The following is an 11,265-nucleotide window of genomic DNA, read 5'->3' as shown; positions in this document are numbered from 1 at the left end:
TGTGCATTTACTCACTTACTTATCCATGCAGCCAACCTCACTGAGCTTTGCTCTGAGCCCTGGACTGTGTCCGGTGCTGAGCTGCACAGGTCTCTAGACAAGGGGTTCGGGATGGACCCCTAGGATGTGGGTCCAGCAATACTTTTATTTCTGAATCAAAGCCAGAATCTACCACTTCTCAACCTTCCTGGGATTCCTGGTGACTTTGTAGTTTCCCTGTGTTTGTTATTTTTGCTAACCCCTGTTTGCCTTGTAGTTCCTGGTGATTAGAAAAACAAGCAAACCAAGCCTTAAACACGGGAAGGGGGACGTATGCTCACCGCAGAGCTTAGGAGCGGAAGAGACCTAGAGAGGTTGCTGAGAGAGGAGGCCAGGGAGGGGGCACCAGCAGTCAGAGCTCTCCTGTGTGTCCCCACCCCTCCCTCGAGGCCATCACTCTTCCTAATGTCCCCAACCCCCTTCCTTCATCCCTTATTCCTTTCACCACCCCCTACTCCCTTTACATGTCCCCTACTCAGACACAGGGGTTCTTGTATCCTTGTATCTCCCCCCTCTGGAGCCAGGCCTCGGGCCTGGGGTGCTGGAGAACTTGGGCTGGGCCCGAGCGCTGCCCCCCCACTGAGCAGTCGCTCTGGGATGAGCGCTGGCCTCCCAGGGTCAAAGGTGGCAGCTTTATTTACTCACAGCCATGCTCTCACTGCCCAGGTCCTTTCATCATTTTTTATAATGGAAACAGCCCAGTGGCCACAGGCGCCCTGGGAGACCACCCCGCCACCTCCCCTCTCCCCCAGCCCCAGACACAGACACTTGTATCCCTCCGATACGGGCTCAGGTTTCTCAACCAAGAACAGCTTTGCTCTCAGGACGGTTCTCAGCTGTCGATTTTATCACATTCTTCTTTCTGTTCAGAGTCTGAGCCTGAGAAGCTGGGAGCCGCTGGCGCGTGAGAGACAGGCCCGCGGGAGGCTGAGGGCGAGAGGTGTGAGAGTGGGCATCCGTGGTGAGAACTGCGGTATGTATGGTGTGTCTGCGCAGAGGACGTTTTTATGCGTGCGAGAACCCACGTGAGTGTGTATAAGCATGAGTATTTGGGGGCAGGTATTTATTAATACACAGACATATATACAATTGTGAGTAACGACTGGCGGTCACAGGAGTGATGTATGCATGTGTGTGAGTGCATGTGCGTGTGTGAGAACTGAGCATGCGTGGCCGTGTGTCCGTGTGCACGTGTATCTGTGTGTCGATGCATACGCATGTGAGCGGAAGGAGCGTGGGTGTGTGTGCATGAGAACCTGGGTGGGTGTTAGTGCGTGTATCTGTGTCTGTGTGTGAGCAGTTACATAGCAGAACAGTATGCAAAACACGTACACGGGAGCCTGCCTGGGTGTGCACATCCTACATGTATCGTGTAAGAAAGTGTATCTAAACAACAACGTGAACAGACCTCAGGACTATAATGTTGAGCGACAGAAGCCAGACACAGAAGTTGACATACTCTGTGATTCTATTTATATAAAGTATCAAAACAGTCAAACTAATCTGTGGTGTAAGGAGTCAGAACAGGGTCCCCCTTGGGGGGACATTGTGCCTGGCAGGGAACATGAAGACGTTCCTGGGGTACAGATAATGTTCTGCTTTTATCTGTTTCCACAGGTGTGTCTACTTTGAGAAAATTCATTGTGCTCTATACTCATATATAGTAATAAATCATAAAGTACGTATATAACTTAGGTACTATCTGAATATGTTATAATTCAATATAACCCAAAAAACAGAACATGGAGACTGTCCCTTGCACCTTCCCCCACATCCTTCACCCGTGTCCATATCACTCACCTTCCCAGCTTGCCCTGCACTCTTCCTCCTCCCCAGTCCTCACACCTTGAAGGTGAGAGGGTGTCTGGGCATGCAGGAGGCATGGGACTCTGGGTGGCCGAGCCTGAGTGCGAGGCGCCTGCCCAAATCAAGGCTCTCCTCGCTGCACAGTCCTCCTGCTCTCCTCCTCCTCAGCTTTCTTGTCCTCCCTCCTGGAGCTCACTGGTCCCCGTCTGAGGCAGTGCTCCTGGGGACAGAGGTCTGATGGGAGAAGATTGGACCCCAAACTTCGGGAGCCTGCAAGCTAGAGTCAGGGGTCAGCCCTCATGGGTGCACACAAATGTGGCAGTACAAGAAGACCAGCCACTCCACAGAGGGACCAAAGACATATGGAGGGAGTGGGTGGCTGCAGGGCGTGAGTCAAGGATGGCTTTTTAGGAAAGAAAAAGAAGGGGTCTCCTCTCTTGGGAGACCCTGTAAAGGTTGACCTTGGTCACACTATTTAAGCTCCCAGGATCTGGTTTCTTAATCTGTAAAGTGAGAGAAAACACTTTGGTTCCAGCCAACACCGTGCGGTCGTCTGTGCCTACGCGTGTCTGTGTATTTGTGATCATGTACCTGTGCCTGCGGGTGATGCGTGTGACTGTGTGTGTGCTGGGGCCTGTGTGATCAAGTGTGCACATGAGCCCGCGTGTGTGATTTCACGGGTGCGTGTGCTCATGCGCCATGGAGGAGGTAGAGTAAGTAAACCGCATTTCAAATTACTTGGTCCTGTGATTCTTACACGCACTTGCCTGGCCATATGTCCCAGTTTGGGGTTCAGAATCTGATTTCTGCCCGTCTCTGGGACTTAGGGTCTACACTGGGAAGGGGGCTGTGGTTCCAAGGGGTGAGGCCCAGCCTGTCTCAGCTCCCCCAACTCCCTCCAAGCTGGGCTCCCACTCTGAACACATGCACTACGCTTCTCAGGCTGGCGCCTGCCTTGGCACCCAAGGAGACTGGCTCTGTCAGCTCCACCCCAGGCCTGGGTCCCTCCCCCAAGTCAGGCCCCTCCCACCTTCTCCCAAACCTGCTCAACCTGCCTGGCAGCCCAGCATCGCCCAGAGGTGCCTCCCAGGGAGGGATGGATGGGAAGAGCCAGCCCCCCTGAACCAGGGCCAGCAAGAGGTGGGAGGGCAGGCTGACCCCTGCAGAAGGGGACGGGAATTAGGCTTGATGCTGTGCTGCTGCCACAGGTGCCTTGCTACTTCTCTCTGACCTAAGCTTGCGGAGCCCCCTCTTCCCACCCCCTTGTCTCTCTTTCCTACCTGGCTGAACCCTGAGAGTGATCCACTACTTCTCCCCACCTCCACCCTCAATGGCTCCCTCCTGGCTCAGCTGACATTTTTTCTGAGCCACCCAGGGGGGGAATAGGGCATTGTCGCCTCCAGGAGCATCCTGGAAGCATGGGAGGGATGTGAGCTAGATGTGAGCCACCCCTCTTCTGCCCAGGGCTTCCTGTGAGGATGGGGCCCTGGCTCTGGGTCCTCAACCAAGAGTGAGCCAGTCTCCTCCTCAAGCATGCTGGGTGCCCACGGTTATAGTTACGTGTCTACAAACAAACCCACGCGGCCATCTCACCCTCCTTGAGGGCAGAACAGCCAAGATAGTGTTCCCCTTTCAAGGGGATGAGAAACATTAACATGTGTACACAGATGCACAGAGTAAAAAACATTTGTTGAACACTTACTATGTGCTAGAGGCTGTTCTAAGAGTTTTACACAACTTAGTTCATCTTAACCTTCACAGCAATCTATGGAATAAGTACAGATTATTATTCCCATTTTAAAGACATGAAGACTGAGGTACAGAGAGGTTAAGTGACTTGGCCAGGATCAGATCTCCAGTAAACAGTGAGTTCAGGATGCAAACCCAGGCTATGTGGCTGCGGAGCCTGTGCTGTCACCACCAGCTACAACGTTGCATAATTACCCCAAGGATATACACACCTACTCATAGTTAAGACAAGTCTTCTCACAAACGTAATTATATAGAGAAATACAACACTATTTAGTTGTTAATCATCACTAACATTTATACAGCAATTTATTTACAAATCACTTTCACACCCAGACACAATACCCGGGAAGGAGGGTTGTTACCCATTTAGCAGATAACACTTAAGGCTACCATTTACTGACTCAGCTGGGGCTCAGCTATTTGGCTGAGAGTGGTTCATCTTTTCTTCTCTGTCCTTTCTCTCTTTAAATAAGAGTAAGGGTGCTTAGTAGTAAAATTAAAACAGGACAAAAGGGAATAAAGTGAAAAGTAAAAGTCTCCCTGCTTTCTCCTGTCACCCCCATCACCAAAGGTATACCCTTCCACAAATTGTCAATACACACACAAACACATAGTATTAGAGATTATATGTGGTTTCTAATCCTTGCAACGAAGTCCTTATGAGGAAGCTCTTGTCTCCTCATTTTACAGATTAAAAAATCTCTTAAGGCCGGGCGCGGTGGCTCACGCCTGTAATCCTAGCACTCTGGGAGGCCGAGGCGGGTGGATTGCTCAAGGTCAGGAGTTCGAGACCAGCCTGAGCGAGACCCCGTCTCTACTAAAAAAAAATAGAAAGACATTATATGGACAACTAAAAATCTATATAGAAAAAATTAGCCGGGCATAGTGGCGCATGCCTGTAGTCCCAGCTACTCGGGAGGCTGAGGCAGTAGGATCGCTTAAGCCGAGGAGTCTGAGGTTGCTGTGAGCTAAGCTGACGCCACGGCACTCACTCTAGCCTGGGCAACAAAGTGAGACTCTGTCTCAACAAAAAAAAAAAAAAAAAAAAAAAAAAAAAAAATCTCTTAAAAGTGGGTCACTCAGGCAGTAGAGGAGAAGTTAGGATTCCAGCTCAAGTCTTCCTGCCCTAGAACCTGTGTCCCCACTGCCCCTGTCTTCTCCATCCCATGATGGCACCATCCTGGCCCATCACCCTGGAGCCAGGACTCCACTGCTCTAAGGTGAGTGCTAGAAAAGTACATCCCTTTTGGGAACCCAAGGGGTTGCGGAGCTGAGCTGGTTGGGGGGGGTGGGGAGCCAGCCTGGCAACTTAACCAGGACTGCTGCAGGGCCCAGACCGGCCAAGGGATGGGCTCTCAGGCTGCCCCCTCGAGCCCACAACAGATCTGCCCTCTGTCTCTGGGAGAGGGACTGAGCAGGGACAGGAGACTGCTACTTATACAGCTTCTGGGGTCAGCGGAGGCTCTGGAAGCCCCCTGCCCCTGTCGTGATTCCTTCTGGGTAAGTTTTCAGAAGGGTCCCCAGACCTGTCCTCAACTCCTCTTTGCCTGGGGACAAGGCCCACTCCCTGGCAGGGCTAGGACCTTAGGAGATGTGCTTTAAGTCTCAGCCATAATCCCATCTGCTGAGGGTTAGTAGACTTCCCCAAGTGGCTGGTGCCGTGGTGCCATGGCATTCTGACCTGGGCAGCAAGATGGTCCCTGCTGGGTCCTGTGTGCCTTGGGCTTGGGCCCAGTCCCCACACCTCCTGTCCTTGTGTGGAATCTGGAAGACAGGCCAGGGGTGGGGCCAGGTTGAGTCCTTCCCTCCCCCAGTCCTCAGGGGGCACCTTTGGGACAGGACACTCAGTGAGATGCCCCCTTCCTATGTGGCCAAGAGGGAGCTTGCCAGGGGCTGTGATTCCTGAGGTCGGTACGGAGTGGAGGAGAGAGCGTCACGGCGAGGCTTGCAGAAGCCAGAGGAGGAGTGAGGTTGGACCCATCTCTCCACAATTTCTTGGCCAGGCTGACCCAGGGACAAGGCCTCCCTGAGAGCCCACCCGCTCCTTCCCTGGCACACGGCAGAGCCTCCCCAGGTCCCCATCACCTCCAGGACTGTGTCTGCACATCTTAACCCAGACTTGCTACCTTTGTAGCCCCACAGCAAATGTCGTGATCAAGGTGGGCACTTGTGGGACATCCCACTTCTCTCTCTTGACTGCAATAGCACTGGACTGGGAATCAGAGAACACAGGACTGTCCCCAGCTTGGCTTCCGGCTGACTGAAGGATTTCGGACAAGTCACTTCCCTACTCTGAGCCTCAATGTGCTCACTTGTAAAATATGAGCGTGGGACCCCATGTGGAATCATGGGGATCTAGGGATGAGTGAGGTGTGTGGGGTTGGCAAGGGGTGCTCCGCTTGCTGAGCAGAGCGGGACCTCTCTCCAGGGGGCTGGGGTGGGGACCCCCAGAAGGTGTTATTGCTCAAAAGGAGAGGACGTATGTGCGTTTGTTGTGTGTTTATGATTGTGTACAGTACATGGTGTGTGCATATGTACATGAGGGCATGAATACACTTGTGGGCTCTGTGCGTGTGTGTGCACAGCAGCAGCTAATTGATCCCTCCCTCCCAGTTGGGGTGGGGGAAGGGGTGGAGAAGGCAGTCACTCATTAGGAGGCAGCTAATGGGCCCAAATGGCCTTGTCAGCAAAGGCTGAGCTCAGATGAGCTTCCTCCCAAAGGGGGGCGGGGGAGATATGAAATGGGAAGGGAGGGGGGAATAGAGAAAAGCAGGGAAGGAGGAGTCAGAAAGAACAAGGAGGCGTTCCCAGGAGAAACCATAAGGATTGCAACGTCCTGACTTTGTCCCATTGATAAATACTCCTACCTGTGAGGAGAAAAAGCTCTTGCAAGAGCTTTTTCTCACTCAAGGAAGTGGAGGGTGGGCAACTGGTGGGGGAGGGAAGGAAAGGACACATGAGTTCCTGGGCCCACAGATACGGGTACAGTAGCTGGCGCACACGTGCCCACACCGCCCAACACTTGAGCACGTGGGCTGTGTACGTGTACATGTGCACTCTCAACACGTGTCATGCACGTGCTCCCCCAGAGGCACAGCCCTCACCCACCAACCTGGGCACACAGAAGCGTGGGCATGTGCCCCCACAAGAAGGGGTACATGCATTCACCCAAGGGTGCCAGCTCTGTGGGGTTGCTAAGAAAACAGACGATTCATGTGGTGTGACACATAGTGTACTAGAAGGATGTCCCGGACACCAGGTGCACATGTGGATGTCCTCCCAGGATCCCCTGGGGATCACCCGCTGTTCTCTTTGCCTGCAGCCATTTTCACACTCGTGGGGACTGGGGATGGAAGCCAGCGCCACCAAGCTTCTCTTCACTCAGCAGAGGCCCGTGAGGGGGTCCCCTCCTGCCACTCTACTCCACCGCATCGTTCCATCACCTTGCCTGATGCCCACCGTTGCTTACACATTTTCTTGCTTCTAAGGCATGAAAACGCTTATGGTGTGCCTTGATCTTAGTTATCAGCGGAAAGTCCAGATACTCGTGGCGATGGGCGAGCTCTCCAAACTTTGATTTCCTAAAGGAATATTTCTATCTTGCATCATTCACAAAGAATATTTCAGAGGAAATAAAGAGCTGACTCTAAAAATGTTATGGGAAAATGTAAGTTTAAGTTAAATAATTTCAGATTAAAGAAGTCTGTTTAAAATAAGACAATAAAAGCCATAAAGGAAAATATTAACAAATATACTCCATCTAAATTTAAAACTGCTATATGATAAAAGGCAAGTGACACTGAAAGTCAAGCTACTAAAATATAACAAATATTAACATTTTTTTTTTTAAATAGAGATGGGGTCTGGCTTTTGCTCAAGCTGGTCTCAAACTCCTGACCTCAAGCCATCCTCCTGCCTCGGCCTCTCAGAGTGCTAGGATTACAGGCATGAGCCACCTCGCCCGGCCTAACATTCACAATTAAGAATTCCAACATACCAATAAGCAAAAACATTTTTAAAAACCCAGTTTTAAAAATGGGCAAAATATATGAACAGGCAATTTACAAAAACAGAAATACAAAGTATCCAATGAATTTAGGAAAATGTATTAAACATGTGAGAAATTCATTCATAATTAGAGAAATGCAGATTAAAACAAACGAGATTTTTTTTTTTTGCATGATCCATTAGATTAGCAAAAATCCAAAATATTGACAGTATCCAACTTTGGAGAGAGTGTCCATAGTGGGTCTTCTCGTCCTCTCTTAGAAGTGTCATAAATTGGTTTGGTCATCTTGGTAGATATTTTGACAGTTTCTATTAAAACTAACAATGCCCATCTTCATCCTAGCAACTCTATTTCTAGATATCCATTATCCTAACAAAATAGCCACATCTGCCCACAGAACTGCAAACCAGGGAGTTCAATGAGAATTGTTTACAACAATGAAAAATTAGCAATCTGACAGTCCACTGGTGGGAAGGCTAAGCAATGGCACCCCCATGCCATGGAATACTTAATATGTAGCAGTGCAAAATAATGAGGTAGATCTATATGTATAGATATAGGAAAATATCCATACCAATAGTTTTATTCCAAGCCATATTTTTAATTGGCAAAGCAAATTTCAGAAAAATCAAAATACTCATGTGCAAAGATTAAAAAACACAAAAAACGGTATATTTCTTCATTATACATGTATTAATATATGTTATACATAACATATGTAAATGCATAGGAAATAATCTAGAAAGATACACAGTAAATTGACCACAGCAGTGACCTCTGGGAGGATTCTGGAATTGGAAGGGCTGCTTCATCTGTATTTCTTATAGCAAGAATGTATTCATGGTTTACTACTGAAATTTAAAAAAAAAATTATTTTTTAGAGACAGAGTCTCACTATATTGGCCAGGCTGGTCTCAAATTCTTTGCTTCAAGTGATCCTCCTGCCTCAGGCTTCTGAGTAGCTGGGACTACAGGTGAGAGCCACCACGCCCTACTTAAAATAAATGTTAATAAATGTGTGTGTTGAATGAATTAACAAAGGGTTCCGCAGTGAGAATTGATATACATGAACACAAAGCACCAAGATTTTTATTCACTGCACGAAGAAGGGGCCCCTCTTTGGCAGCAATTCTACTTCGGCAAATGTCACAGGACTTGCCTTCCATTCTCCCCTGAAATGTTGAAACTGGAGACTGTCTAAACTGTTGGAGGGCTAGTGTTCCTCATTTTACAGAGGTAAGGAAAGATGGCCAGGGCCTGAGTCACACCTACAGAAAGATCACAAAAATCTAATGGAAGGTGGAGAGTGGCAAGTTGACAGTACTTATAATTTGTCATTTTAGGGACAAGTCCAGGCCCAGAGGCTCCTGGCTGTTCCCACAAGCCCCCAGATTTGGTCCCAGCAATTCATGACCAATATTGAATGACTGCTGACACTAACAGTCACTTACATCAGGCAGCACTTTGCATGTGGTACAATCCTGCCTTACACATACCCATTTGCTCCTCCTAACCTCTGAGGGGTAGCTTCTGCTGCCATGCCGTGTCACAGATGAGGACTCACAGGCTCAGCGAGGCTAAAGCCTTGGCCAGGTTCACTTGGATACCAAGAGGCAGAGCAAGACTCAACCCCAGTCCTTCTGACCCCTGGTCCCTAAATCTTTCCACTGCAGCAAAAGCCCTTCTGGGGTTGCCATCTGCTCCCTGCCTCCGTTTTTATGTCAGGCCTTAGCCCTGGCCTGACGTTTTCTCTGGGAATAATCCAGTGAGGCTGACCCCAGGCAGAGGACTTAATTGGAGCCTTGGGTTGGCGATGAGGCCCATGAGAGGCCGGGCGGGTCAGTGGCAAAGGGCATACACTCTGGCACCAGGTGCACCGGGGCTCCAGTCCTAATTCCTAGCCGAGTTACCTTGGGCAAGTTACTTAACATCTTTACGTTCATCTTCATCCATAAAACAGGCACAATAAGAGAATCTCTCTCTTGGAGATGTGAACATACACTGAGATAATATGTGTAAAATCCTTAGTTTGATGCCCAGCATATTATTAGCTGTCACTGAAGATGACGATGGTAATTAATGATGGAATGGCCCTCCCACCCTGCCGAGCATGACTTGAACCTCAGTTCTCCTGCACACTTGCATCGTAGAAAGAGCCACATCAGAGAAGGATGTGACTGACCAGCACAGGAAGTGCAGAGCAGCCATTGGGTTAAGGGTGCTGAGCCGGCGTCCAGTCGCAAAAAGGGAGAATTGAGGGCCCCAAACAGGAAAGCAGGGCGGTGTCCTTGGATGGGCTGAGAGGTGGTCAGAGCTCAATGGGGAGGGGAGACTGTGGCCAAGGGCAGGATGGGGCCAGTGTGCCAAGCAGAGAGGCCAGGTGGAACGGCCTGGGGGAAGTCTCTGGAGGGCGTGTGGGGTTCACAAGGAGAGTCAGCCAGATGGGATCTAAGGGCACTTCTTGGATCTGAATTTTCCTTCACCTGGGCTCCCTTGTCTGGAAGGAACCCGAGAGGGACAGCTGTTAACAAGGAACACCTAAAGTTACCCAAGGTCAAGGAGGGGCTTTCTAAAACACCAGTTCCATAACATACTCTAGGTGGCTTCCTGTTGCCTCCCCCATCCCTCCCCCACCTCACCCCAAGTCCCACAGGAGCCTAGGCCCAGCAGTTACCAGACCACAGGGCCAGGAGGTGTGGAAGGTGGAAGGTGGCAGGAAGCTTCCTAGCCAGCAGAGGTGCGGCTGCCCCTCTCCACCACCTGCCAAGTCAGCAGCCAACTCAGGGGCCACTCTGGAGCCTCCCTCGTCCTCTCCCGCAGCCCCCATCCAACTGATCACTTAGCCTTCGCCAGGATTACTAACTTCTCTCTCCCTGCTCCGGCCTCCTTAACCCAGGCCCCCTCCTGTCACCTGACCATGCAATGGTGATGTCTGGTTGCTGATCCATCCCTCACACTGCTGCAAGAATAATCCTTCCAAAATATGCATCAGAACAAGCTTTCCCTCTGTTTAAACTCCTTCCGTGGCTCCTCATTGCCCCAGATCAAGTTCAAGCTCCTTGTCATGGTTTATAAGGTCCCTGATGTCCTCTCTGGTCTCATTTCTTATCATTCACCATTTCTTCATTTGTGCTCGGTCTGAACAGAACTTACAGCTCTCGAGGCTCCCACCTCAGGGCCACTGAGCCAGAATCGGCATTTTAACAAGATCCCCCGGTGATTTTTTTTTATTATTATTTTTATTATATTTTTTCTTTTTTAATATGGAATGCTTCACGAATTTGCATGTCATGCTTGCGCAGGGGCCATGCTAATCTCTGTATCGTTCCAATTTTAGTATATGTGCTGCCAAAGCGAGCACCTCCAGTGATTTTTATGCACATTCAAGTCTGAGAAGCACAGCTCTAGGCTAGCATCTCAAATTCCCTGATAATTAGGATCATCTGGGATATTTATAAAAAAATGCAAATTCCTGGGCCCCATCCTAAACCCACCAAATCAGAGTTTCCAGGGGAGGGAGCCGGGGAAGCTGTGTATGTAACTAGTATCATAAGTGGTTTCATGTTTTTTTTAATGCTGAATTCCCTTTTCTTAACTAAGCCTGTGACGGATTACCAGGTGATTCTTATCACCACAGATGCTTGGGAAAGATGGTCAGG

At 49.8% G+C, this 11,265-nt stretch overlaps 1 non-coding gene across 1 annotated transcript; it reads right to left on the bottom strand.

Moving 5' to 3' along the window:
- Positions 1 to 10,863: 10,863 nt before the first annotated feature.
- On the bottom strand, positions 10,864 to 10,967 carry LOC138376711 (U6 spliceosomal RNA). The gene has a single exon (XR_011231694.1). It is a non-coding gene; the product is annotated as a U6 spliceosomal RNA (small nuclear RNA).
- Between the last annotated feature and the right edge of the window lie 298 nt (positions 10,968 to 11,265).

This window comes from Eulemur rufifrons, chromosome 28 (assembly GCF_041146395.1).
Source record: "Eulemur rufifrons isolate Redbay chromosome 28, OSU_ERuf_1, whole genome shotgun sequence".
Classification (NCBI taxonomy): Eukaryota; Metazoa; Chordata; class Mammalia; order Primates; family Lemuridae; genus Eulemur; species Eulemur rufifrons.
This window is presented reverse-complemented; position numbering and strand designations above follow the sequence as displayed.